This window comes from Uranotaenia lowii, chromosome 3 (assembly GCF_029784155.1).
Source record: "Uranotaenia lowii strain MFRU-FL chromosome 3, ASM2978415v1, whole genome shotgun sequence".
NCBI classification, from domain to species: domain Eukaryota; kingdom Metazoa; phylum Arthropoda; class Insecta; order Diptera; family Culicidae; genus Uranotaenia; species Uranotaenia lowii.
Window position 1 is genome coordinate 117,430,104 of NC_073693.1, and position 25,148 is coordinate 117,455,251.

General features: G+C 36.0%; 1 protein-coding gene and 1 long non-coding RNA gene across 2 annotated transcripts in view; one reads left to right on the plus strand and one right to left on the minus strand.

Moving 5' to 3' along the window:
- Positions 1 to 25,148, plus strand: part of LOC129758395 (lachesin) — a 589,306-nt gene that overhangs the window by 115,535 nt on the left and 448,623 nt on the right. The window lies entirely within an intron of this gene.
- Positions 13,325 to 13,732, minus strand: LOC129758396 (uncharacterized). Its single transcript, XR_008739971.1, has 3 exons — positions 13,697 to 13,732; positions 13,553 to 13,632; positions 13,325 to 13,486 (listed from the first exon to the last, which is right to left on the minus strand). It is a non-coding gene; the product is annotated as an uncharacterized LOC129758396 (long non-coding RNA).

Genomic DNA, 25,148 nt, shown 5'->3' on the forward strand with positions numbered 1-25,148 from the left:
ATATGAAAAAAAGGGTGCAAAATAAGAATAGCACCACTCATGCTGTTGTTAAAAATCATGATTTTTTGTTGAGATTTATGGTGAAAAGTGATTAATTTTTCACTTGAGCTAAGGTCAAAACCAACACAACTGAAAATCCTGGCGGTGTAAAACCACTAAGGGGTCGTTCAAATATTACGTGTCGCAATTTTTTATCGCTATCCATCAACCTCCTCCTTCGTTACACATTTGTTCCAGATTTTCTATCCAAAATCCACAAAATGTAATAAACACCTTCCCTCTAAACGTGTTACGTATTAATTCGATGGTCCCTAAGCAGAACGAACTGATATGCACCCCTGAATGTCACTGAACGAACCTACAGTACCAACGACATTGAACACACTTCGGTTTGATGACAGTTCTCGAATCGAGATACTGCTGCGTGAAGAGTGAGAATTATAGAATAGGCGGGAGAATAGTAGAACGTAAACAAAATATCAATTGATTTTAAAGCGGATTGCAGTTTAGGAAGTTCTCTGTACAATAGCGGATTTTATTACCGACTCTCTTTTATGACTACCGTACGCTTGTTCGACTGTTATTCATAAAAATTGTACTCATTACACATGTGAGAAGAACAACTCAAGTAAACTTTGTGTGACACAATTGCGTATAATTTTTAGATCAGGAATTCCCAATCATAGTGGCAGAAACATTTAAATATTTACAATCATAATATGCCTACGATTTAAACATTGATGCTTAATACAATTTTACCTTACAAGCCTAGTTACTCCGCTGCTCCGTTGTTGAGTGCACAGGGCCCCAGCGTTCTTCCTTTGAACAGAATCCTTTCTGTCTTCTTCAAGTCACATGCAGATCAGCTGACTCGTAAGCAGGGCTGGTAGCGGTTTGACAATGAAATAGTAGTGACTTTAGTGACCAAAATTTGAAAAAAAGTGACCAAATAGTGACTTTGAGGACCAAAAAAAGTGACCAAATTGTGACGATGTAGATCGAAAAAAGTAACTTTGAAGTACAATAAATGTGACGAAATAGATTTTGAAGCAATTAAAATAGTCAGCCAAAGATAATTCTGTAGTTATCAAGATTAATAAATATGATTTATGATCTGCAATGTGTTAAATGTTCATTGGATTACAAATTTATTCCTTTTTGCATCATGAAAGTCGTGTCATTTTAAGTCGTGTGTTTGCTTCCAAAAACAATCTAAAAAATATAAAAATATCAAAGTTATTCTATTTGGGTACAATTTGTAAACTTAACAGAACATACTTATCGGCAGTCCGTCTCTTCTCGTCCTCATCCTTTCGAAGGACTTTAAGCTCTTCCTCCTTCGTTCTATTGATGACTTCAAATCATTCATTTGAAGCTTACTCTTCTCTTCTTCCTCTGCGGGTGCGATCTCCTTCAACCTCAACTTATTTTCCTCCTCCTTTTGGCGTCTCTGTTCTTCCAGGTAGTTTTGATGTAGAATTACGTCTTACGGCAACACTATAGGGGTACAAATCGAAATTCGCGAACGGATCTCGCGTCACGAAAAAAGCCTCTTCAACGGACATCTCTTCCAAAGATCATTTCGGAATGGCTGTGTATTGGTTCACCAATACCATTAAAGCGCAAATACGAATTGGTGATGGAAAATTTATAAATATACCTGCCGCGAAAATCAATTGGCAAGCTGTGTTTAAACACTTCAAAGTTCCGAATGTGTTTTACCGAAATTGCTTGCGCGGCTGGTGCTGCGCGTCCAGCCAAGAGCAATAATCCAAACGCTCTCACGGAGATAAGGAACCTGATGCCAGCAGCCAAAATGACAAGACGTTCTTGAAGCGCAACGAATCGTCTCTCCGTATGACGTTTTTTTTTCAGGATATTAACCATGGCCATTACCTCCTTCTATAAAATAGAAAGCGGTATACTTTTTTCCAGCATTAAGCACATAAGAGGCATTCTCCAATAGAATAGTTGGTGTACCTTCTATCTACACTGCTGGCTAAAAGTTTAGAATCATTCCTTTAAAAGCATGATTGTTTTGTGCGGTCAGATTTAAACCAACTTATGGCACATTCCATATATTTTCTTCGTATGTATTTGGCAAAAATATATATATTTAGCTCAATACATCCGTAATAATCCTTAAGATGAAAAAGTTATGATCAAAAAAAATTTCATGTACATGAGGTCAGACATTTTGGTTAAATTTTCTGGAACATAATCAATCTTATGTTTAAGTTTTTATTAAGCATGACTAGACAAAATTTAACCAAATATCAAACAAATGAGCTTAACAGTTTAGCGATGCGCTGTTTGATAACAGAGATACAGATGAAATAAAATTACAAATTCCTGAAAACTGATCTCAAACTTTTGGCAGATACACCTTACTGCGGAGTGACCCCAAACTTTTGATCGATAAATAAGGTAGCTATTTGATAATTTGAAGTACAAGTCAATTTTTTGTTCAAAATTTTCTCTTTCATTGGTTTATTTTCGGTGAAAAAAGTGACTTTTGGTGATAAAAGTGACCATTTTTCGGAAAATAGTGACTTTAGTGACCAAATGATGAAAAAAGTGACTTTTTAGTGACTGACCCAAAAAAAGTGACCAAGTCACTAAAAAGTGACTCGCTACCAGCCCTGCGTAAGCCAAAACACTAGGTTCAATCCTCTTTGAAACTAGTGTGAAGAAGGACGAGGAAAACCAGAGTTGCAACAACCGTATCGCCAGGTTGTGTGATGAACTCACACTCCCAATTTCGGATCAGCTGATTTTCGTTTCAAACACTAGATTCAATCCTCCTTAAGCTTGGTGCAAGGATGGCAGAACCAAAACAAAATCGCGATGATGGTATTCCAACAATGTGTTGGTGAACCGTTCTCTGCTCCCGTTCTCTTCACCAACACCGTTCACTGTCGATCCGTTCAATGCTCCTTTTGACAACACGTCACAAACAATCACTATTCTTTTAATCGACAATCACTACCACTAGTCTTCAGCGAATGATATGATCTCTCCCAGCTTCGGGAATGAGAGACGTCCGCATGCTATCTTCGTTTGGTCGGGTATGCATGCGCTCGACACAGGTTCTCCAACACGAGTGGGCTTTACGATCACTGCCTCACCTTCGCCACCTTACCATGTGCTTCCTCGAGTCGATCACAGCATCCTCGGATCCTTGGGGTGTTAGGCATGGATTGCTCTGGTTGGATTATCCTTCATCAACTGCGACGAGCCTGTATAAAAGCCCTGAAGGCAAAGCATTGATTGTAGTGCTAAGCTATATCCTACTACATACATGAGATTCGATTTACCTCTGGGTGAGGGCTTCTCCGTATGTTCCTTTTCTCTAAGCAGTGGCGCGGGAGTTTTCTTATTGGATTTTGGTTGCTGTGCCTGTGAGTGGGGTGCTGGTTAAACTCAGTTTCCTTCTGATTTATTCGGGCTTAGCTTAATGTTTGGTCATGTGTCGATCCATGACTCCGCATGCAGTCCTTACTCATGCAAATTCCGCGATGTGGCGGAATAGTGGAATACAATTCTGTTCCCGAATGGTTCGCTCCTATCCTGTCTCACTTTCGTTCACATGCATAAACGATCGAGTGTTTGGTCATCACACAAACGTGTATCGGTAGAGGAACGCGTGGATGATTCAATGATTTAACACGTTCGTCGCCACGCTCATTTTGGTTGTTTTACTTGCCGGGCCCAAAGAAAATCTCGGAGCAAGAAAACAACCAGAGAGAACGCCACTATTTGTAACGTGTGGCTAAACTGAGCGGCTAACTTGAGTGAGAGAGCTTCACATGCTTTTTAATGTGACGGGGCCTCCCAGGAAATACACCCGTCACCCGAATATGGGTGACGTGGCGACGAACGTGTTAAAATGCAACATTTAGGCTATTTGTTCAATAGACGTCTATGCTGTACCTTTATATTGAGATTCCACTGGTCTGGCCAAAGGTTCTGTGAATCTACGTTGCATGTATGGTTACTCACGTGTTCCCGATAAGGAACGTGTGGATGAGTTCATGTACCTGGGATTGAAAGTTGTTTAGAAACCTTTTGCTGTACTTTAATGCTTGTTGGGCATTACCTTTTATCATAAACCGTTTCAGCCCTCACTAACGTTCCTTACGTTCGATCCGTTTGGGTTTTCGACAATTCACGAAGCGTGATCCGGATGAGGGAATTATCTTGCGGTTAAATGTTCTTGGGGATACCAATTATCTAATGGCGTATTTTTTTTTTGATTCCGGATTTGGCTCTGGAACCGTCCGAATAAAAAAACGACTTTCGGGTTTCGAGTTATTCCATACGTAGGTGTGCGTGAGAACGAGCGCAATATTTACATGCATCTGTCATTTTGTTCTCCCTTCTGGATTTCTTCACTCGGTTCTTCACATCCGGATTGCCTGCTTTCGTGTCCGGATTGCACTGGACATCAGATAGTACAATTTTGCTTGGCTGAGAGGTTCAAAATCGCGGCAATAATCATTTTCCCGTTCATTATTTCAACTGTTTTGCTTTCAGCCAAAAACAGCTGTTTAATGTTTTGACAACAACGTTGAGAGTATTGGTGAACTTCTCGCAAAACTGACTTTCTTCTCAGGGCGATTCCGTCCGTTTTTCGAGCGAACCTAGGTTGCCTCTAGTGCAATAAATGAGCACGATGACAGCAGTTAGAGCGAACCTAGGTTGCCTCTGGATTGCCTCCAGGTGAAAAAAAATACGGTATAGGTAAATTTGTCGATACTCCTCCTCATTTCATATTACCTTTTATCATGCGTCAACTTTCTACCTCGGGGATGTTGTTTGAGGATTTGGAGCAGAACAAGCACTTTATTTCGACTTTCTGTCGTAGAAGACGTCGTTTTGCTTGGGACACTAGAATTGAATGACTCAGCGGAAGTTGTCTTTCCAGCTTTTGACAGTGTATTGACTGATGTCGCTCGCCTTTCGAGCATATCGGTTTGTAGTGGATAGCAGTTGAAATAACTACAGTGAATATCTGATTTTGTTGACATTAAGCTCGTTCATGGATTTTTATTCATTTCTTCGATACTTGAGTATGAATAAATTAGTAACGGTAATAATTGGTTTTGAGTGATGCTAAGTGTTTGCTCTGAATTTAGTAAGGTAGGGCAGTGTAACTAAATGAAGTATGTGCATATCTAACCGAATGTATTAAATCTTAGACAAATTGCGCAATCGGATAGTGGAAGCACAGTTCCCTTGGAAGTACACGAATGCTACATTGCTGTAGCTTATCAGAGGTGAAAAAGTTATGAGAAAGTTAAGAATTGTTAATTTATTAGAAAATGATTGAATGCAACAACTAGAATCTAGACAGGAGCTAGAAAGGAAAACGCCACTAAACGTAAGCTCGAAAAGGTAATCCAGATAAGATTGGAATCTAATAAAATTTCTACCGTAGGAATTTAAAACTCGTCGAACTTCGAACGAACAAAGGAGTTTTAAAAATTCGGAAACAATTTTTCTTTGTTACCCGTGAAACGCAAGAAACAAGTTTTACACTGACTGACGAACACAAAAAAAAATGAGAGAATTGAAAAAAACGAACTTCATCGATGCAAGGCTATCGGCAAAGGATCGCGAGTATAAGTTTCCTATAAAAAAGCACGCTAGTTCAAATGATCATTTTGAATTTGGATTTAACAGGAGAGAAGAACCAGTCACGAGAAGACGAAAAACGGAGAGAGTAGGTTATAAGAAAGGACTCGTGTTTTATCTTGAGCGGAACTAATTGGCTCAATTCGACGCAACTCAGAACAGTTGATCAAGCGGTTTGGCTTTGGGTTAGATCCGAACAAAATTTTTTTCAGTTAAGCGGATAGATCTGGGTTTCTGCTTTCTAATGATGATTTTTAAAATATTTTAGAGTAAATCCTTATAACTCTAGAGCTGTTTTACTGAAGTAAGAATTTTGATCTTGAGCGGAACTACGCTGATCTTGAGCGGAACTAAAATATTATCTTGAGCCATTATTATCAGGAACCATTTTCTTCTGTCAACTTCTTTAATAGCTCTTATTCAGAATACTTGTGTAAATGTGAAAACTTCAATTAAATTTCATCTTTGAAGATTTTTAAGGAAAACGACAAAGTCAGTAATACAAAAATGGTGCCTTAAGTTACAGATTTTGCAAAAAAAACTGTAAATTGCTCAACATCAATGTTTTGAGAAAACAATAGTTTTTTTTAGTTCTTATTTCCTTAATTCCTTAACTTTATTGGTAACTCATGATAAATTGGGTCATTTTCATATTTTAGTTGGGAAAAATCAGTTGACGTTGAAAATCTTTTCATACTTTTTCTTTTAAATTTTAGTTGGGAAAAATCAGTTAAGGTTGAAAATCTTTTCATACTTTTCTAATTCAAAGTAAGAAACTTAAATTTTTTATGTATGTATGTATGTACTATGTATGTATGTATGGTTCCCCCATCGGTAGCAAGGTCCAGCCTATGTCTGTGTGGCTTGGCCTTCGAATTACTTCTAGGGCTTCCACGGCCGATGGTTCGTCGAGGGAAGGCATCCAATCTTCAGAGACCTACAATGGTTGGCAATCCACTCCGCTTGCAATAGTCTCTTAAGATTAACCCCAGATGCATTCCCTCTGAAATATATAATTATTTATACAATTAAACACATCTTACCTGTCGGCAACTCATGGGATTCGAGCCCAAAAGTTTTCTTGCAGATACCGGGAATCGAACCCAGTACGCCTGGGTTACCAGACTCGCGCCAGCCTATCCACTAGACCACATTAGCGCTACATAAGAAACTTAAATTTTTATAAACACAAAAAATTATAAATATGAAAATCCATTCGAAATTCAAAAATTCTGTGAAATCTGTAAATATTTGAAAAAATCGTGTTCTGTGACACAGATGCTGTAATAAAAGTTTCCTCAAAACTCTGTAAAATTCATAGAATATATTTTCTAATGAATTCCAGTTTCTTATGAAACACGTTAATATTTATTTATATTCAAAATTTATGGAATCATAAATTATTTAGCTCAATTGATAAAACAATTATTTCTCAAACCTAGTTCCAGTTTGAGCTCAAGTGTAAAGTCAAATACAAGGGAATCGGATAGGTTTTCAATATCAGGCCACCAATTGAATCGTGGAGTATCATAAAATTGCTAACTCGGTGTGCTTTGCTACACTTTGTAAAACTGAAGGAATGTGTTTAAATACAAATTGGAATTTTTGTTTATTAGATAGTATATCGTTTTCAATTGGATTTTGAACATTGAAAACAACCTCTTTAAAAAGAAAGCTACTTCTTAAAGTACGAATAGTAATGGTAATGAAGAGTGATTCTTATTCTGAAATAATGACTTATCTTTATTGGCTGCATTAGTACTCGAATTATGCCAAAAAATATGTATGAAAGCCTTCCTCCTCCCGTCGTCCCTCTGAAAAAAAGAATCAAGAACACATTTCTTGTATCCCAAAAAATTAAACTTTTTGTGTGCCTTATTTGGTACGCTGTGGCACCAATTATTTAGTTTTAGTTCTATTCGAACTTAATTTTACATCTTTTCGTTCCCTAAAGCTGCTATAATAAGAAATATACAAAGGTGCTGCATACATTCAGGGGTAAAAACCGCGTGCAAGACATTAGGCATAAGGCAGCGCACCTAGCGGTTTATTTCGGAAGCTAGTAGTTCCGCTCAAGATCAAAGATGGTTCCACTCAAGATCATATTTTACTTTTAAAACTGCGCCATTAATTGATATTTTGATGGAAAACTTGTTACAAAAACCTGAATAATGCTTTTTTTATGAATTTTTCTACCTTTTTATTCATTGAGAATCAGTTTACAACGGTCAAGAGTGACAAAAATTGACGTTCAAAGTCAGCGTAGATTGATGAAAATTGCAGTAGAAATGGATATGTTTTTAATCTTCTAATAACATAATTTCATTTAATAAATTTTAGTAAAAATGTCAATGCTTGTATGAAAAGATCTTGAAAAAGTGTTTTTTCAACAATTTGATAAGATTAATAAACAATCATTGCCTAAATCTTAGGAAAAGTAAATGGTTCCGCTCAAGATCAGATTTTGACTAGTTCCGCTCGAGATCATTTACCCTACCCGGTATGTGTGTAGTGATTCCTTGGTTCTTAATTATAGACAATATCTTTTTCACAGATCTATGGGTCGTTTGAGACATTTTACTTTTGATGAAAAAGTGAAAGTCAAAGCTTACCACGATGCAGGGCTCTCAAACAGAGAAATTGGACAGAAAATCCACAGATCTCACACGGCCATATTACGCTACCTGAAGTATGGCGAAAATCGGACACGTATAGAGAAACGTGGGATTAAGTCAAAACTCTCTCTAAATGAAGAATCCGTAGGAAAGCTGTGAACCATAAAAGAACTGCGTCGCAAATCAGAGTAACCAGTCATCGAACGCCGCATACAAATAAAAATACTATCGACGAGTGAGAACGTGGTATGGCGTAAACGACTGGCAAAACCGAAATCGACATCGCGTCACACGGAAAGTCGCTTTAATTTCGCAGAGAAATATGTTTCTTGGACAGATCAATGGAAAATGTATTTTTTTCTGACAAAAAGAATTTCAACCTCGATGGCCCGGATGGCCGGCAGCACTATTGGCATGATTCACAAAAACATCCGGTGATCATGATGAGCAGATACTTTGGTGGTGACACAGTGTTGTGGCCATGAAAAGCCATTGGACTGTAGGGGCGGCGTTTGGAAAACTAACCACACCGATGGGACTCATTCCCCTCATGGGAGTGAGCCTCTCCTAGACAACCTCTGTTGTTGTCTCACCGGTGGAGGCAAGTCCTCGGACTGTACCTGGGGCCAAGGCCGGTCGATCACTGTCACCACAGTGATCGAACTAAACTCTTCTAAGGGGGGCTCTGATAAGAGCCGATTGGATCGGAAGCAAGCGAGGAAGAAGCACAGAGGAACAACACCAATTTACCCGCGATGAAACATTCTGGATTTATTTTCTCTCTATACACTGTGGTAGCCGAGATAATAATAATAACTGGACAACTCTAGACGCGTACACGACCGACACAGTGAACCGCACTCAAGTGTAGTAAGAACAAGACTGAGGTGGTGGGTGGATATGTGTGCTATGCAGGTTGTCATCAGATAAACCGTATGTGTATGTGTATGTGAAAACGAGGGGTATCACATCTCCCTTTTTTTATTAGAAAAACTTAAATATTACCTGAACTGACTGGCTCATGAGAAGGAACCTTTGTTTTCAAGGACTGTACCAAACTGATGGTTTCGGGATGCGAGATGACTGCCGTACAGGCGGAAGTTCACGTTGTTTTGGAGAATTGCTTTGATCCAGATTGTCAGTAATTTTTAGAAGATGAGAAGAATTACGCTCAAAACGTTTGTCAGAATCCTGTCCGACTATAGTGACATTGGATCCTTTTTTGTCTACTACCGAAAATTTCTCCTTGTGGAAATTGGTAGAGAGTTTATCTTGTGGGACGAGATTCTTGACCAGAACTGTATCTCCAGATTGTATCTCACTAGGTTTTGCTTTACGCTTCTTATCTTCTCGCTCTTTTCCTTCGAATTTGTTCGTGACATCTCTATCACGGAAAGTAGACGTTGGAGGTACTGTCTCCAGATCATCAAACTGAGGGATTTTGAACCTCAATTTGCGGTTTTGAAGTAATTCGCTGGGAGCTACCCCAGTTACGCAATGAGGGGTATTATTATACATTATAAGGTAATCGTCCAACTCTTTTTTCCAATCCCCATGGAGCGCCTTCGAAATTTTAAGCCGTTTTAACAGTGATCTGTTCTGGCGCTCGACCTCGCCATTGGCTTGAGGCCAATACGGTGTGGTATGATTCAGTGTAATCCCAAATATGCGACAAAATTCTCCTAACTCTTTGGAGACAAATTGTTTCGCGTTGTCTAAAGTGATTGTTCTCGGGTTCCCCCAGTTTCGAAATATATTGCGCAAGGTTTTGATTGTCGCTTCTGCGGTGATTCTGTTCATAACAGAAATTTCCCATATAACGAGTAAAGTAATCGATGATAACTAATATATGCTCTCCTGTTGGCATTGGTCCTAGGAAATCGATTGCCAAATCAGTCCAAGGTTTGTCTGGAAACATTCGTCTTTTCATTGGCTCTGGAGGCTGCGTTGCCTGGACCAGACGACAACCTTCGCAAGACTCACACATGTTGACTGCTTGTTGGTCCATCTTTGGCCACCAACATTTGTCTCGGAGGCGGCTTTTCATTTTCGATTGTCCTGGGTGTCCTTCGTGGGCAATTTGGCACATCCTATTCCTCAAAGACTCCGGGATGACAATTTTAGATCCTCGCATAACTAATCCATTGTTGAAACTAAGTTCATTTTGAAAAGGGACATACGGTTTGGTTATGGGGTTATTCCATTTTGAGGACATTATAGCATCTCGAATTGTAGAAAGTTCGCTATCGGATTTGGTTTCGTTTACAATTTCCGAGATGTCAATGGCCGCAGCTTCCTGTACCGACCTTATCACTACTTCTGTTTCAAAATCAAAATCTTCTCCAGGAACATCGTTGAGTGTAGACAATGCTTTTGCTGTCACATGACGGATGTAAGCCTCTGATACTTCAGGCCACATGTCATCACGCACATGAGCGGAAAGACGTGAGAGAGGGTCAGCTATGTTGGTTGATCCTCGACGATACATTACGATAAATCTGAATGCTTGTAGCCGCAGAAGCCATCGCTCAATTTTCATGGTAGGTTTTGATGTCGGACTAAAAATGGTCTCCAGCGGTCGATGATCGGTTTCTAGTTCGAATGTTATGCCGATCAAGTATATTCTATAACGCTCAACGGCCCATACAATTGCTAGGGCTTCCTTTTCGATTGAAGCGTATCGTTTTTCAGTTTCCGTTAGGCTTTTCGAGGCATAACTGATAACCCTAGGCCTGTCACCCGAAAATTGAATTAATACAGCACCGAGGCCTACGCCAGAAGCATCAGTCACCAGTAAGGTTCTATCTTTCGGATCGAAATACCCAAGGTAATCAAGAGAACCAATCCTAGCCTTTATTTGCTCGAAAGCCTGTTAGTGTTCGCTTTTCCAATCGAAGTTGGTGGTGTTTTTAATAAGCTGTCTCAATGGATAATTAACTGTTGCAAGGTTTGGTACGAACCTGGAAACGAACGTTACCAGGCCTAAGAAACTTCGAAGTTCTTCCTTTGTTTTTGGTGCTCGACATTTTAAAATGGATTCCACTTTATCAGAAGATGGAAGTACACCTTGTTTGAAGAATAGACAAAATAATGAAAACTAATTGTTGTTTCGGAAGTGAAAATACCTCTGAAGTCACTACCCACCTTTTCCCGAAAGTTCATGCCCAAGGAAGACAACTTCTTGTTGTTCGTACTTGCACTTGTGGTGTTTAATTGGACCCCTAGCTCTTCAAACTTTCGGACTAGCAGCTTTAGGGCTTTTTAAAACTTTTGAGCGACAAACTTGACGGAAATGGTCGAGTCCGCCACAGCGTTTACAAGTTCGACCAAGTGCCGGGCAATTCCTTTCAAACTTATGCGATTCATTCCCGCATCTACTACAGTTTTTAAATGAAGGCTGCTGTTGTGAAGTTCGTCCGTAAACTTTATTGACATCCGGCGAGGCCAAACTGTAGCTAGGTCCGGGTTGATTCATGTGAGCAGCCTGGTATTTCACAGCTTGAAACGTGTTAACTATTTGACAACATGTATCCAAATTTAAATTTTTTCGTTCCAATAGTTTCTCACGGAGACCAATAGGAGCTGTTTGAATAATTTTGTCAATGACTGCAATCTGACGGCTCTCAAGAATGCTATTACCGAAATAGCACTTTTCCGAAATCTGTTGGATCCTTGTGAGAAATTTTTCAATTGGTTCATAGTCACTTTTTTTCGTTTTCCAAAATAAATTCCGCTTAAAACTGTCGTGATGCTTTGGTGCAAAATGATTGTTGAGTTTATCTTTTGCTACCTGATACGCATCAACTCCTTCCAAGTCAACGTCGGCTCCTGGAATGCTATCGAACACACTTTGCAACTCCAGTCCGCCCATTGCGAGCAACTGAATTTTCTTGTTCATCGGTTCGGAAATACCAGAAGCCACCATGATTCTTTCGAAGCCACGAATCCAACTTGTCCAGGCATTTCGAACTTCCGAAGTTGGTAAATGCCTGAACCTCAGCTGCGGGAAATTATAGGCCGCCGGATTGAAAGGTGCCACTGGTTGAACAAGCACAACATGATTTTGGCCATAGTCTTGACCAGGATTCTCCTGGGGACTTTGATTATCGTTCTCCATCGCTTAAAAGTAAACAAAAACAAAGTTTGTTAGTTGCTACACGCCAAACTAGGAAACTCTTATGTTGTTATACATTCCATACCAATTTAAATCAAATGTTAGATTTAAAATGATTTAATTCAATTTTTCAGTGTTTGTTTTAGCTTAATCGTGCAATTTGATTTTTCGTAATCATCGTCTTTTTTCTCATTTCAACCTCTTTCATTTTTTTGCTTTTTTCAGGGTTTGTTAAGCATGTAGTCAATGTACAAAATCATTCAAATCACCGACTTTTACAGGGTTCCAATGAATTTAATCGTTGGCTTTTGCTTTATCAATTATGAATTTAATCATCAATCATCATCGTCAATCCAATGAATTTAATCGTTGGCTTTCCTTTATCAATTATGAATTTAATCATCCCGCTAAGCAAAATAAATGCTTTTAATGCTTGGATTTCAAGCATTCTTCAAGCATTCCTTCCATTGAATTCAAGCATTAAATGGCCCAACCTAACGAGCCTATAGTAAACAAAGAGACGAAATGTCACGATTGGAATTTTTGATTTTCTGTCAGTGTCATTCCAATCGAGCAAAACCAAGCAGTCTTAAAGGCAGCCTACAGCAGGGTTGCAAGCCCATTATTTCAAAAGGGATCAGATTGAGCTTCTTTGTTTACTATAGTTTCTTTAGCCCAACCGATTCTACTTGAAACCATTTTCCCGGTTCAGAATGACAGCCCTGGTTGACATCTGTCATGGTTTGATTGTATTTGTGTGTTCGATAAATGCTAATGTGTGAGTGTGTTGAGTAAATATTATTGCATATGTATGAGTGCGTACTAGACCGAACCACACTCGGGGGAAATTTCTCAATTTAAAAAAACATGCGTTTTCCTTTATCTGTATTTCAAATTTATTCAAAACTTTTTACACATTATTACACTTCACTAGACACACTACACTACACTACACTTTTGGCCAAAAGAAATTTGTCGCTCGGCACCAGGATCTTGCATATGAGGACCTCTTCCTTCATTAGGGGCTCCAGAATTAAGCCCGTGCTTTGGCGGCCTGGGGCTTGAAGCGATCAATGAGCGACGTGGTAGCTTGGATGAGCGGGCAGATTACACAAAAGGGCTGCAAATTAGGAAAAAAAAAAATGAGTTGAGAAATTGATCGCTTAGTTAAAAATTTTCAACTTACCTATTCAAAATTGAATCACATGGTGCCGCCCCTTGCACAGATCTGGAACAAACCGCCAGCACCTCCATGCCTGCGTCGAGCTGTGTCAAGAAAAAAGAAACACATTAACGATATTTTAATTGCATTTATTTTGAAATATATTACCATTTTTTAATCCATGGAGCTTCAGCTCCGGCTAGGTCTGATGTCAAAATGGCCGTTGATAAAACAAAGATTTTTTCTAGCCTTCCTTGGTCACCAATACTAACTAGCGAAAAGTCGTTCAAACGACCAATCAGTGTTGTACACTCGGAGGGTTTTATGGTATTTTCACATTTGAATTTGTATTTGTGCAATCGGTGCAATCAGCTGACTGGACTGATGCACGTGTAAAATTTAAACCCTCAGTTTACGGCATTGAACGCAGCCCTACGCGCAAAATCGTTAGCTCTAGGTTTTAAAAGGGCCTGCGGGATCAATCATCATCGTCAATCGAATGAATTTAATCGTTGGCTTTTTGCAAGAGATATTCGATGAATTCAATCATCGACTTTAAAATTCGCATAGTTCCAATGAATTAAATCGTTGGCTTTTGTTTTTATTATTATTATTTTTTTTTATATCATCGGCGTTCATATTACTTTCATTTTCATGCATAAACACTGTGAGCGAATTCTCACATCGACCAAACACTTTATCGGCCATCTTTCTTTTCTTCGCGCATTTCATTTTCTGGACTTACCTGATTTAGGAAACAAAATTTCACGCGTAGTTTTTAGTTGAAATCAACTTTTGTTAAATTTCCACCTTAAACAAACTAGTTAGAACATTCTCGTCGCCATTATGTGGTAGCCGAGATAATAATAATAACTGGACAACTCTAGACGCGTAGGATATTTCGGAGAATATGCACCTGCTAAGGGAAATGACCGAGTATGCGGAATACATAAGCTGAACACCCGAATATATTGCAACATGTGCTTCGTATTTCTATCTGATACTCATATTTTGTCAATACAGTGAAAACCCGATTTTATCACCCCCATGATGAATTTTAGAGTGATAAATCGGGGAGAGTGATAAAATCGGGAGATTTTGAAAAAATGATTTTATTCCGTCATAATCAAATAAAATACTACAAAAAACGTATATTATACCAATAAAACAGTGTAGAGGTTTTGTAGTATGTAGATATTCCCTTTTTTGACATATTACTAGTTATAGGTCTTTTTTATATCAAAACATCATACAATATCGGTTTTACGCATCTTTAAACACCTTGTTTCGACCGGTGTTATCAGAAAAATTAAATAATCTTTAATGGTTCAAATCCTAATGATCTTATTATTTTTTTTGGTTATAATTTACTGAAGATAAGATTCAAAGCTTCTGTTTAAATCAAAATAAAAAAAAAATTAATGTGCCTGTCACATATTTCGCCTCTAAAAATGCCTGGATGGCTCGAATGATTTTCCAAAACTGGTTCCTCTAGGATTTCGTACCAGCAGTACGCCAATTTTCAGCCGAAATGTCTATTCCTCCTTAAAGCTGTGTTGTTACTGGATAATTGCTCAGCACATCATATGAATAATGAGCTAAAAAGCGTTTTTTATGCCTCCAAATGTGAATGCAGTGATTCAAGCCATGGACCAGAATTTAATTCAGAACTGTAAACTAAAATATCGTCAAAAACTTTTTTACATGTCATGGCTCGCGAAATCGATTTCGGTCAAAGCTTGAAGAGCATAACGTTAAGGGATTTATGTTTCTAGATGTACGATGCTTGGAGTGAAATAAAGCGTACAGTAATGCAGTAGTAATGGAAGAAAATTGGAATTATTTTAAATAACAAACTCGTTCACGAAGATGGTGTTCCCTTGATCCATTTGATTGATGTAAACAACTGCGATGAAACTATTTTGCCACAGGACCCTGAGGAGAGATACGCAAGTAAAGCTTTTACGGATGAAGAAATTCTGAACATGACGCTGGATGTTAAGTCAGCATTAAACGAGCCCCTCGAATCATTGGAACCATTAAAAATTTCTGATGTAGCACCAGACTCAGAATCAGCGGCAACTACCCCAAATGATTCATGTGAAATTTCAAGAAACATAATTGATGTTGAAGCTGTACGTATGTTGGACAACATAGTTGATTGGGCTGATGCTTGAGATCTCTCTATAGATGATGTCATCTTCTTGCAACGTATCAGAGAGGTTGCTTTGAAGAAAGCTCAAACAAATAAAACACAGCTTTAATATTACTAGAATATGTTCTTTTATACCATTATATTTAGTTATAATTGTATTCAGTAACTTTGATTAACAAAAAACCTGTTTAAAACTTGACTTTTTGTATAAAAATCTTGATACGTCCCTGATCAATCATCTTCACTTTCAATATCGATGTAATCATCCATCAGTTTTGTCCCTTCAGAATGATTTTAACCTCAAAAGTTCAACGGAAATGAAAAAAGGCGATATTTACTATTTTGCGTTGAATAAAAAATGATGACAAAATCGGGTGAAAAAATGAGACAAAATCGGGGGTAGACAAAATCGGGGGCAGACAAAATCGGTGTGTGACAAAATCGGGTTTTCACTGTAATACAACTTTTAATTGTAAAAACTACGAAAATATTCGAATTTGTACAAACGCTTTTAAAAGCAACCTTTGAAATCATTGGATGTTAAACGCCCCAGTGTAGGCACATGATGCTTCAAAACATTGGATCAAAACGACTCAAAAACAACGCAATATTCACAGTGAAAATAAATTAATTCTGTTTTTTATTCGGGAAAAACTGATAAAAATTTTTTTTCCAAGTTTATATACACATAAAAACTAGTAGTTTGTTAACATTTCTCAACGAACAAAAGAAATTTTTTGATTTTTTTTTACTTTATTTTGAACTGTTCCAGTTTCAACGAAATTTTTCTGCTGCTTTTGGCGACAAATTTAGTGAACCGATTCGATTTTCTGTGTACGTTTTTTACTCAAACCCGATCGAAAGTTGTTATTATAATGCATCCTAATGATAATTTAGGACTAAGCATAGAAGAAGATCAATAAATCAATTCGATAATCGGTCTGTATTCATGGAAAACTGCACTTCAAAATTTAGAATAAAACACGTGGTTTTGTTTACATCTTACCGAACAGCACCTTGAGAGGAGGGCAATTTGTCCAAAGCTTGATGGGGGCATTGTGATCGGTTATTTAAAATTTTATAAATCTTCAGTTTACAATAAAACAATAATTTACCACAGTTTTTCATCAATTGATAATTCGAATATATAATTTGAACAACCAATAAAATCAATGGTGAGGACGTTTTAAGAAATTATCTTGGTGTAAAAGCCTATTTCATTTGATCACTTTTTACAACTTAAGTGATGAAAAGCCACCACAAAATTTTATTTGTTTATTATTCGTGTTTAAATGAATATCTGGAAATGATTTTTAATAAAATTACAAGGTATTGCTTTTAAGAACACTTTTGTGTAAAAATAATCCACTTAAAACTTCGCAAATCTTTAAAATTTATCAAAATATAGTCGCTGGCATTTTACCCCGCAATGGCATTATGGACAGAAGTACCCTACACGACCGACACAGTGAACCGCACTCAAGTGTAGTAAGAACAAGACTGAGGTGGTGGGTGGATATGTGTGCTATGCAGGTTGTCATCAGATAAACCGTATGTGTATGTGTTTGTGAAAACGAGGGGTATCACATACACTAATCACTGAAATCACTTCTCCTTATCCTTCTTGTTCCTCTTCGCGTGGCCTCGGAGAAGATCTACTCTTCCTTCGTCTCCGATTGCTCTGCTGGATCGATGTCGCCGGAATGATGGTTAAAAACAAACTGATTACGCAGCGCACGGGAGCGCGCGTTTTTATGCCATTGCACTATGGGGCAGTTCCATACAATGAGGCGGCAAAAAGTATGATTAGGTGTTTTAGACTATTTTGTTATTTTTGAAAATTTTGTTTGAAAATTTCTATTTTAACTAACTTAAAATAAATTCTAACAAAAATTTTGTATAAATAACTTTTAAAGTACGATGCTTGGTGTTATTTTTGACCCTACTTTTTATTTCTTTTGAAAACCGGGTTTTGGACTAATTGATCATTAAATGATAAATAACATCAAGACATTTCATGAAACTCAAGAGAAAAATGTGTGAAATGGTTGATCAATCATGAGTAACTTTTTTTTTTGACAAACCAACATCAACTTTGTTGAATTTATACTCATTAATGGGTAAAAACTAACCATTTGCATGATATTTTCAGCTTTATTTGACTATAACTCAAAAAAAGAAAGTTCACCTTAAATGTGGTATTTCCTGAAATTGACACATCAGAGCTGAACCTCTTGAGTTCAGCTTTATGTCTTTAATACCCACGGCTGAATCAAGCAGTTTTTTCTCTCGATGGAATCGTTAATTACCCAGAAGTCAACTGTAATTCATTATAGGGAGGTACGCCTTTTTGCAGACATTTCGGCTCGTTAATCACTGCCATATGTGAGATGACTAACCTGTTCTAGACAGTGCAAAAAACTAGAGCTTCATGAAACTCAGCATTTACAGCTTCCTCATAATTCCACCAACAGGATCGCTTTTTTTTTTAACTCAAAACCCGGTGAGATTTCGTTAACGTAAGGGAGAAAAAAGCAGGTACATACGTACATATCTTATCATTTAACATTCCCTTTTAGAAGTGGATTACGTAGCACGTCAAAAGTCGTGCACAAAAATTCACTGAAATCAGTATAAAAAGCTGACACAATTATGCACGTCAACGCAGGAGGTGGGGAAAAGTTTGGGGTTGAAAGTGATGGTTGCAGCTTCCTCCAACTAGGGTCCTGCTCCTACTGAGAAGGAACAGTTTTTTCTGGCCTCCAGGAAAATCGGCAGACTACACTTGCTGCTTCTAGGACTCAGCTGGCTGACGGCGAAGACCAACTTTTATATCGCCTCATAAAATTGTTATTATATATCACAGTGGGATAATTGAGTTTTAGTCTTAATTCCATCAAAATCTACCATCCGTAAGCCATTCACACATACACACTTACCCACATAGAGGGGGAACTGTTATATGAACGGCTACATTACAACAACCGTCAGTCTCGGCCATCTCCGAAAAACCGCAGACCAACTACGAAGTCGTCAACGACGATGATAATTCTGGTGAGCACTGCACAGCTCAAGCCATCAGCCACCAAAGCTGGGAGTTTGGGGGTGGGTGTGACTAACTTTAACGAGCAATAATTTATCCAAATTGGGCTGAAGCCAGCTATGGAAAGTGGTCGTGGAATGGGGGGATGATTTGAGGAATCCCCAACAAAACCCGGTCTACTCAAGGGGGACACTCCGACCAACCATTTTGTGACCTTTCGCAGTTTGCAAATGTGATTAGAGATTATGTTCCAATTTGGAAGATTGCCGTTTCTAATGATGATGGCTGAGGATTCGAGAAGTCAAACTGTCCAGGGTCTTCATCATAAAGTGATAATAGACTTTTTGTTTTAGTCATTTGAAATATATTGCGATCGGTGGGAAACAGAATACGATTGCTTTATTTCACTTTCGCGAGGATTTGAAATTTTTTAAACAATTAAATACATCACTTGAAAGATGTTGTCGGATGACATTGGCATAACAAAGCAGTTTTTAAGCCATTTGAAACTAATTTTGAAGTCAATATTCGGCGATATGTAAAAGTTATTTTAATTTGATTAAAGCGGATTTTAGATGATCTGCCAGGGAGTCTTCAGATTTTACCCATAATGTCAAATTTTGTATCAAAAACTTAAACACTGTGTGTTTTTTTCAGGTTCTTCAAATTCAATTTCTTAAGATTATATAGGTTCAAATTTTTCATTACAAAAAATAAACCATTTTTCAAATGTACATTACTGAAGCATTTTTCCGAAATTTTATCAGCTCTTCATATAAAACATATGAAATGAGTTCAGTAGTAATCTTCTTCATGGTAAATCGTTAATGAATTTTTGAAAGTGTTAAAAGCACCGTCTTGTTTTGAAAATCTCAAAAACATCAAAAACCATCAAAATCTAAAGTATGGGAATACTTCCTACAGTTAAACTGCCGCTTTCATACGACTTGATCAATCCATATGGTTTTTGTGTCATATGTTAATCTCCGGATAGAAAAACAATACAGAGACATACGTATTTTTTCTTATAACTTTTCCAAAATTCAGTTTTAGTATTTTCAGAAAGAGGGAATTAAAAAAAAATTATATTTTATTGACTTTTTTTATATTGATTACTGTTCGTACATTTATTTTTCTCAGTACATGACATTTATATTATTGGCAATACATAAACTAAAAATATGCTATTTAGTAGCAGGGCCGTAAGAAGAACCGACTCATGGGAGGGGTTGTGGTGACTGATTTTTACCGATTATTTTTGTCCCAACAATGCACAAATATAACCAATTTTGTTTGTAACTATGTAATTATTATTTTGAAGTATCGTCAAACGGGGTAACTTTGATCACCTGGGTAAATTCGACCAACAATAAACTTTTCCACATTATCAGCAATAGCTTAGTATTTAGTTTGAATTTTATAAAACTGTTTTCTAAGTTTATAAGCCTATAAGTTGAGTTTCAAATAGGCAAAATTTGGTTTGCATTTGAAACTTTTTTTTTTGGTAGTAAAAATTTTATTCAAAAATCTTTAAATATCTATTTTTCCAAGGCTCGCAAACAAACGGCTCTCCTTATGATACCAAGAAGCATTTAGAAGCAAACGGATTGTTTGATGTGAAAGAACTACTTTTTTTTTTCTTTGTATATGAACAGTTATAGTGCTATTTTTTTTAGTCATTTGATGATAAATTTTTTTGATATTTGAAAAATAAGGAGATTTTCCAAGAGTAAGCCCGTATTGGGAAAATGTAAAGGAACCTTATCAAATCGTTAACATTGATGAAAAAATGAAAATAGAAATAGTGGGAGGAGCCTAAGGGAATATGTGAAGGTAAAATTTTATATGTATTTTGAAGCTCAAACTATTCAGCAATTATTACAATTTTTACCCCTAAATGTAGGCAGCATCATAGTTCTTTTTTTAATTATAAATATTTTCAAAATAAAACGTTAAAATCAAGGTTAAATTGATGAACTTGCAAATGTAAATATTATGAAGATTGTTTGTATCCTTTATGAGCAACAAAACTCGTTAAAGCCGTAATAATAGAGACTGATCAATGTCACCCCAAATCATCAAATTCTGAACAGAGACGAAAACGATTTTCAAATCAAATTTAAAGTAGCCTTATAAATTTCTGCACTTATGTTTTACGTTCATAGGAGTCCAGTACTGATTTTGAAAATATGAAACATGCCACATTCCCCTTTACAGAAAAAGTAATCGATATATATTGAAAAAAGTGATCAATCTTACCCCGGGTTACGTAACCTCCTTTTACATTGAAACTTTTCGTATTAAATAGTAGCTTTAGAAAATAGGTCCTAAATCTAAAAAGTGATCAAAACTTGCTTTCATCGATGTTTAAAATCATTTAATTTGTTTAAGAGTCTAAAAGATCAAACTTAGTTGATTTTATCAAAAAATAAGCATTTTTAGGAGAGCCTTCTATTTCATTAAAAAAATTAATTCTTTACTCACATCAAACAAGCTCAATCTTTAAAACTATTTTGCAAATTCAAAGACTCAACCTTGGATGAAAATAAATCAAATTTGTTTGATACAAACATGAACCAAATTAATGATTTTAATATGAAATATGGCTTTAAAAAACTGCAATATTAACACATTGCGAACCAAATAAGAAATATCTTGTTTTCTGCTTGTCGCTAGTATGTTCCATTAGAAGGCATAATTCAAATGTTATGAATCTAATAATGGAACCTCATTCTTGTACAAAATTCAACACAACACTTCCCATTACTCAAACAAATTAAATTAGCAGAATTTTGTCTATTGGTTTCAGAAACATTAAATGTCGAATTTTGGAGTACTAAATGTGTTAATAATGTTAAAAAATACTTCTAGAAAACAAACAGTTTTGTGCAAATTTTTTAGGTAAGGATGTTGTTTAACAGCAAATTTATTTTATAGAGAATCAATTCTATAATGAAAATCCTGTTATTTTTTTTTAATAAAATTTGGGTTTATCGGATTAAACAAAAACTCAAATTCTACCTTTTTTTGCGATTTTCAGCTGAATTGTGTTTACAAAATAATTTAGATAAATAATTCGAAATTTGGGAATTGAATTGACAACCAATCTCAAAACATCAGGAACTGCGAAGAAATCTATGACGAGAAACACCGAAATTCGATATTGTATATCTCAAAACCTCTGGACTAAATTTCACAAATTTAGCATTTTTAGTTGCGGCAAATGTTGTGCTCAATTTTGTTGAATAAAGTTATTCAATTAAATTCATCGAGTTTTACTTCAAACACGAGATATCTCGTAGGTATTTGGTCCGCAATGTGTTTATGATCTCTTGAATTCCTCAACAATAACCTAATGTTGATTGAAAAATCTACTTACAAGCTAAATATTTTCTGAATTTAGAATCGGCATTCTGAACCTGAATTCAAAAATTGCGCTTCTAATCTATATCCAAATATCCATATGATTTCTGAAATTGACAGAAAAAATAAGAGTTCCGAATCTTATTCTAGATCAGAATGTCATGAGCCTAGTTTTGAAGCCCTCATTAATGAATTTATAGTTTATATTCTGTAGTGTAGGTTTAATCAAAATTCACTATTTTAATCATTTATTTTATATGAATACTAGCTGACCCGGCAAACTTCGTTAAGCCTTTGAATTTCGCAAAAATAATGAACATGTAAATAAGCAGAAAATAGGTAAAAAATTATTTACGCTCATGAAACTGGATTGTTACCTTCAAACGGAGTGAATCGACACAGTTTTTTGACTATTTTCGTAATATTTCTGTCATATTATGGTAGTGCCTACCTTCAGGGGCAAAAATTTTCGTAGAAGATTGACTTCCAACAAAACTGGATAAGTGCCAAAAAGTGTTTTGTTGAAATGTGTCGTCATTTTAAGCAGTTTTGATCAACTGTCTTTCCTTTTTCGCCAAAACCATGTTTGAAATTTTCTATATCGTATAGGTACCAAATTTGTAAAAATGGCGCAACATTTTTCGTGGTATGAAATTTCGCGACTTTTTTCTATGCTGCAAATATATAAATATCAACAAATTTTCATATACCATTCTGTTTTTCGTTATCTATCATGCATTTGATATGTTCTCTGTATTAGATAATTTCCTCTTAATTTTTTAAATCATCTTTTTTATATCGACTTTAATATTATCATATTTATCGAGAAATGGATGCTTAAGCACTAAACATAGAAAATTAGAACATTCAATATATGTGTATGTACATGGAATTTTTATTCACAGCAATTTCAAATCAAACGGTTATGAAATCTTTTTTTACTTTGAGATCTTGAATTCAAAATCAGAAATGAAATTCAAAAAAGTCTTTGCAAATCTAATTCAGTTTTCATTATCTCTGTTTTGGATCTTTAATCATATTTTCGTCGAGGCTAAAATTTGTATTTTCAAGCTTCTCGTATTTGAAGATGTTATTAAACCAATTATCTGTTCTTCTGATACTGAGTGTTGGATCAAATTATGAATTTTATTTTTACAAAGTTAACCCTATTTATATCCTTAATTTTGTTCAGTTTTTTAGCACCTTAGTATGAAAGGAAGAAGGACGATGTATCTAAAATTTCCTTGGTTTTCTGATGAAATTCACATATAATTACAAAGTTAATATCATTCTATTCTCGAACTAACTCATAACATTCTTGACGTTTACAAAAACCAAGTAAATCAATTTATGGTCGTCTTATTCTATTAATTAAAAATTAGACGTTCTCTTGGTGTTATACCATAAATATGAACTGAAGATTCTGTAATGGAATATTTCATTGTTATCTGTTCAGTTGTTTTGGATATGTCAAAACTTCCACAGTCATACGTAGAATATTATTTTTCTTGAATAATATGACAGTTTTTCATTTTACCGGAAAATAAACAAAACAAAATAACGGAGTTAAAAAAGAGATAGAATTTTTCCCGCGCTTATCCTGGGCAGGCAAATTTATTCTATCTAAAAACCTAACAATATCCGGGCATTTGATTTTAAAATTGTCAATCCAAAATCCGGGCAATACCAAGCAAAATTAAAACAAAAAGCACTTAAATTATTTTTTTTTCATCGGAACACATCAGAAATTTTGAATCGTTTTTAAAGCATCCAGAAACCGTGCATGATTATTATGTTAAAAATTGCTCAAAAAATTTCGTTTTAGTACGCAAAACTTTAAAAAAAATTAACTTAATAAGAGACTTTTTTTTATTTGGCAAATGAAATGACTAAATCCGGAAAATTCGGGGTTTTTTTTTTATCAAAATTCAGACAACCGGGCTGGACGACTTAACCGGGCCTTTTAAATTTTGTTTTATCGATTACCCCGTCCAGTCCGGGTAAAACCGGGCAATCCGGCTAGCTTGGGTAAATTAGCTTAAAAAATGTGAAAGTTGCCTTGATGCTGAAGCAAAAATGACAATTTTCGAAAATAGGTATACTCCATGCCGGCTTATTGCGTTCTTTTTTTTCACCCCATACGGAAGGTGAACAATTACATCCAAGTATCCATTTTACTTGTGCCACGTGAAAAAGTACACTTGCAACGAAAATTGGCGCCGAAACTTTCTATAGAGAGATGGATGAACATCAGTAAACCTTGATTGCTTTTGGCGCCTTCCTACTCTGGGTGATTCGAATGAAAAAAAAAATAAAATGGAAATTGGGTGCCATGACTTATATTTGATACGAATAAAAACTAAAAATTTATTTTCAAATTCCACAAAAACATTTTCGAAAATATCTCTCCGTTGTGTTATTCTTCGCGTGAAGACGAACACAACAAAAAAAATCGCATGCAAATCGGATGATCCAGTGAAGAGTTTTGCGTGTTCGCACATTTCTGTGTGGTCTGTCTCTCTCCCTGTTTTATATATATAGATTGTGAATAAGCATTAAAATATAAATAAACAATAAACTGAATCTGAGTTTTCAATTTTTGATTGTCATTTCGAAGCTTTAAATGTTTAAATTTTTGGGTAAGAATCAAGTATAAGAAGTTGGAATTTGAATTTAAAACAAATTTTTTCTCATGTTCGGAAAACTATTATCAAAATATTAAAATTGCAAATGATCTCGAAAAGCGTGAGTCAAATTTGATGTGAAATGCAAAACCAAATTTGAACCAGGATTTCAACGCAGCTTCCATTTCTAAATTCTTATGAACTGAAAATCAAGAATCCTGAGCTGGATACAGAATTCAAAATACGAAAACATGAATACAATTCTGGATATGGGAATTATGCAATCATAAACTTCGAAATGGATTAAATGTAATTTAAAATTTGATATTCTATGACAAGTGAGAAAGTTTCTAAAAAGTGTAGCAGAATTTTGGACTTTGGATGGGTTTTTGAGGTTTTGGCATTAGTTTTTTGTCTAGATTGTTACTCTTGATT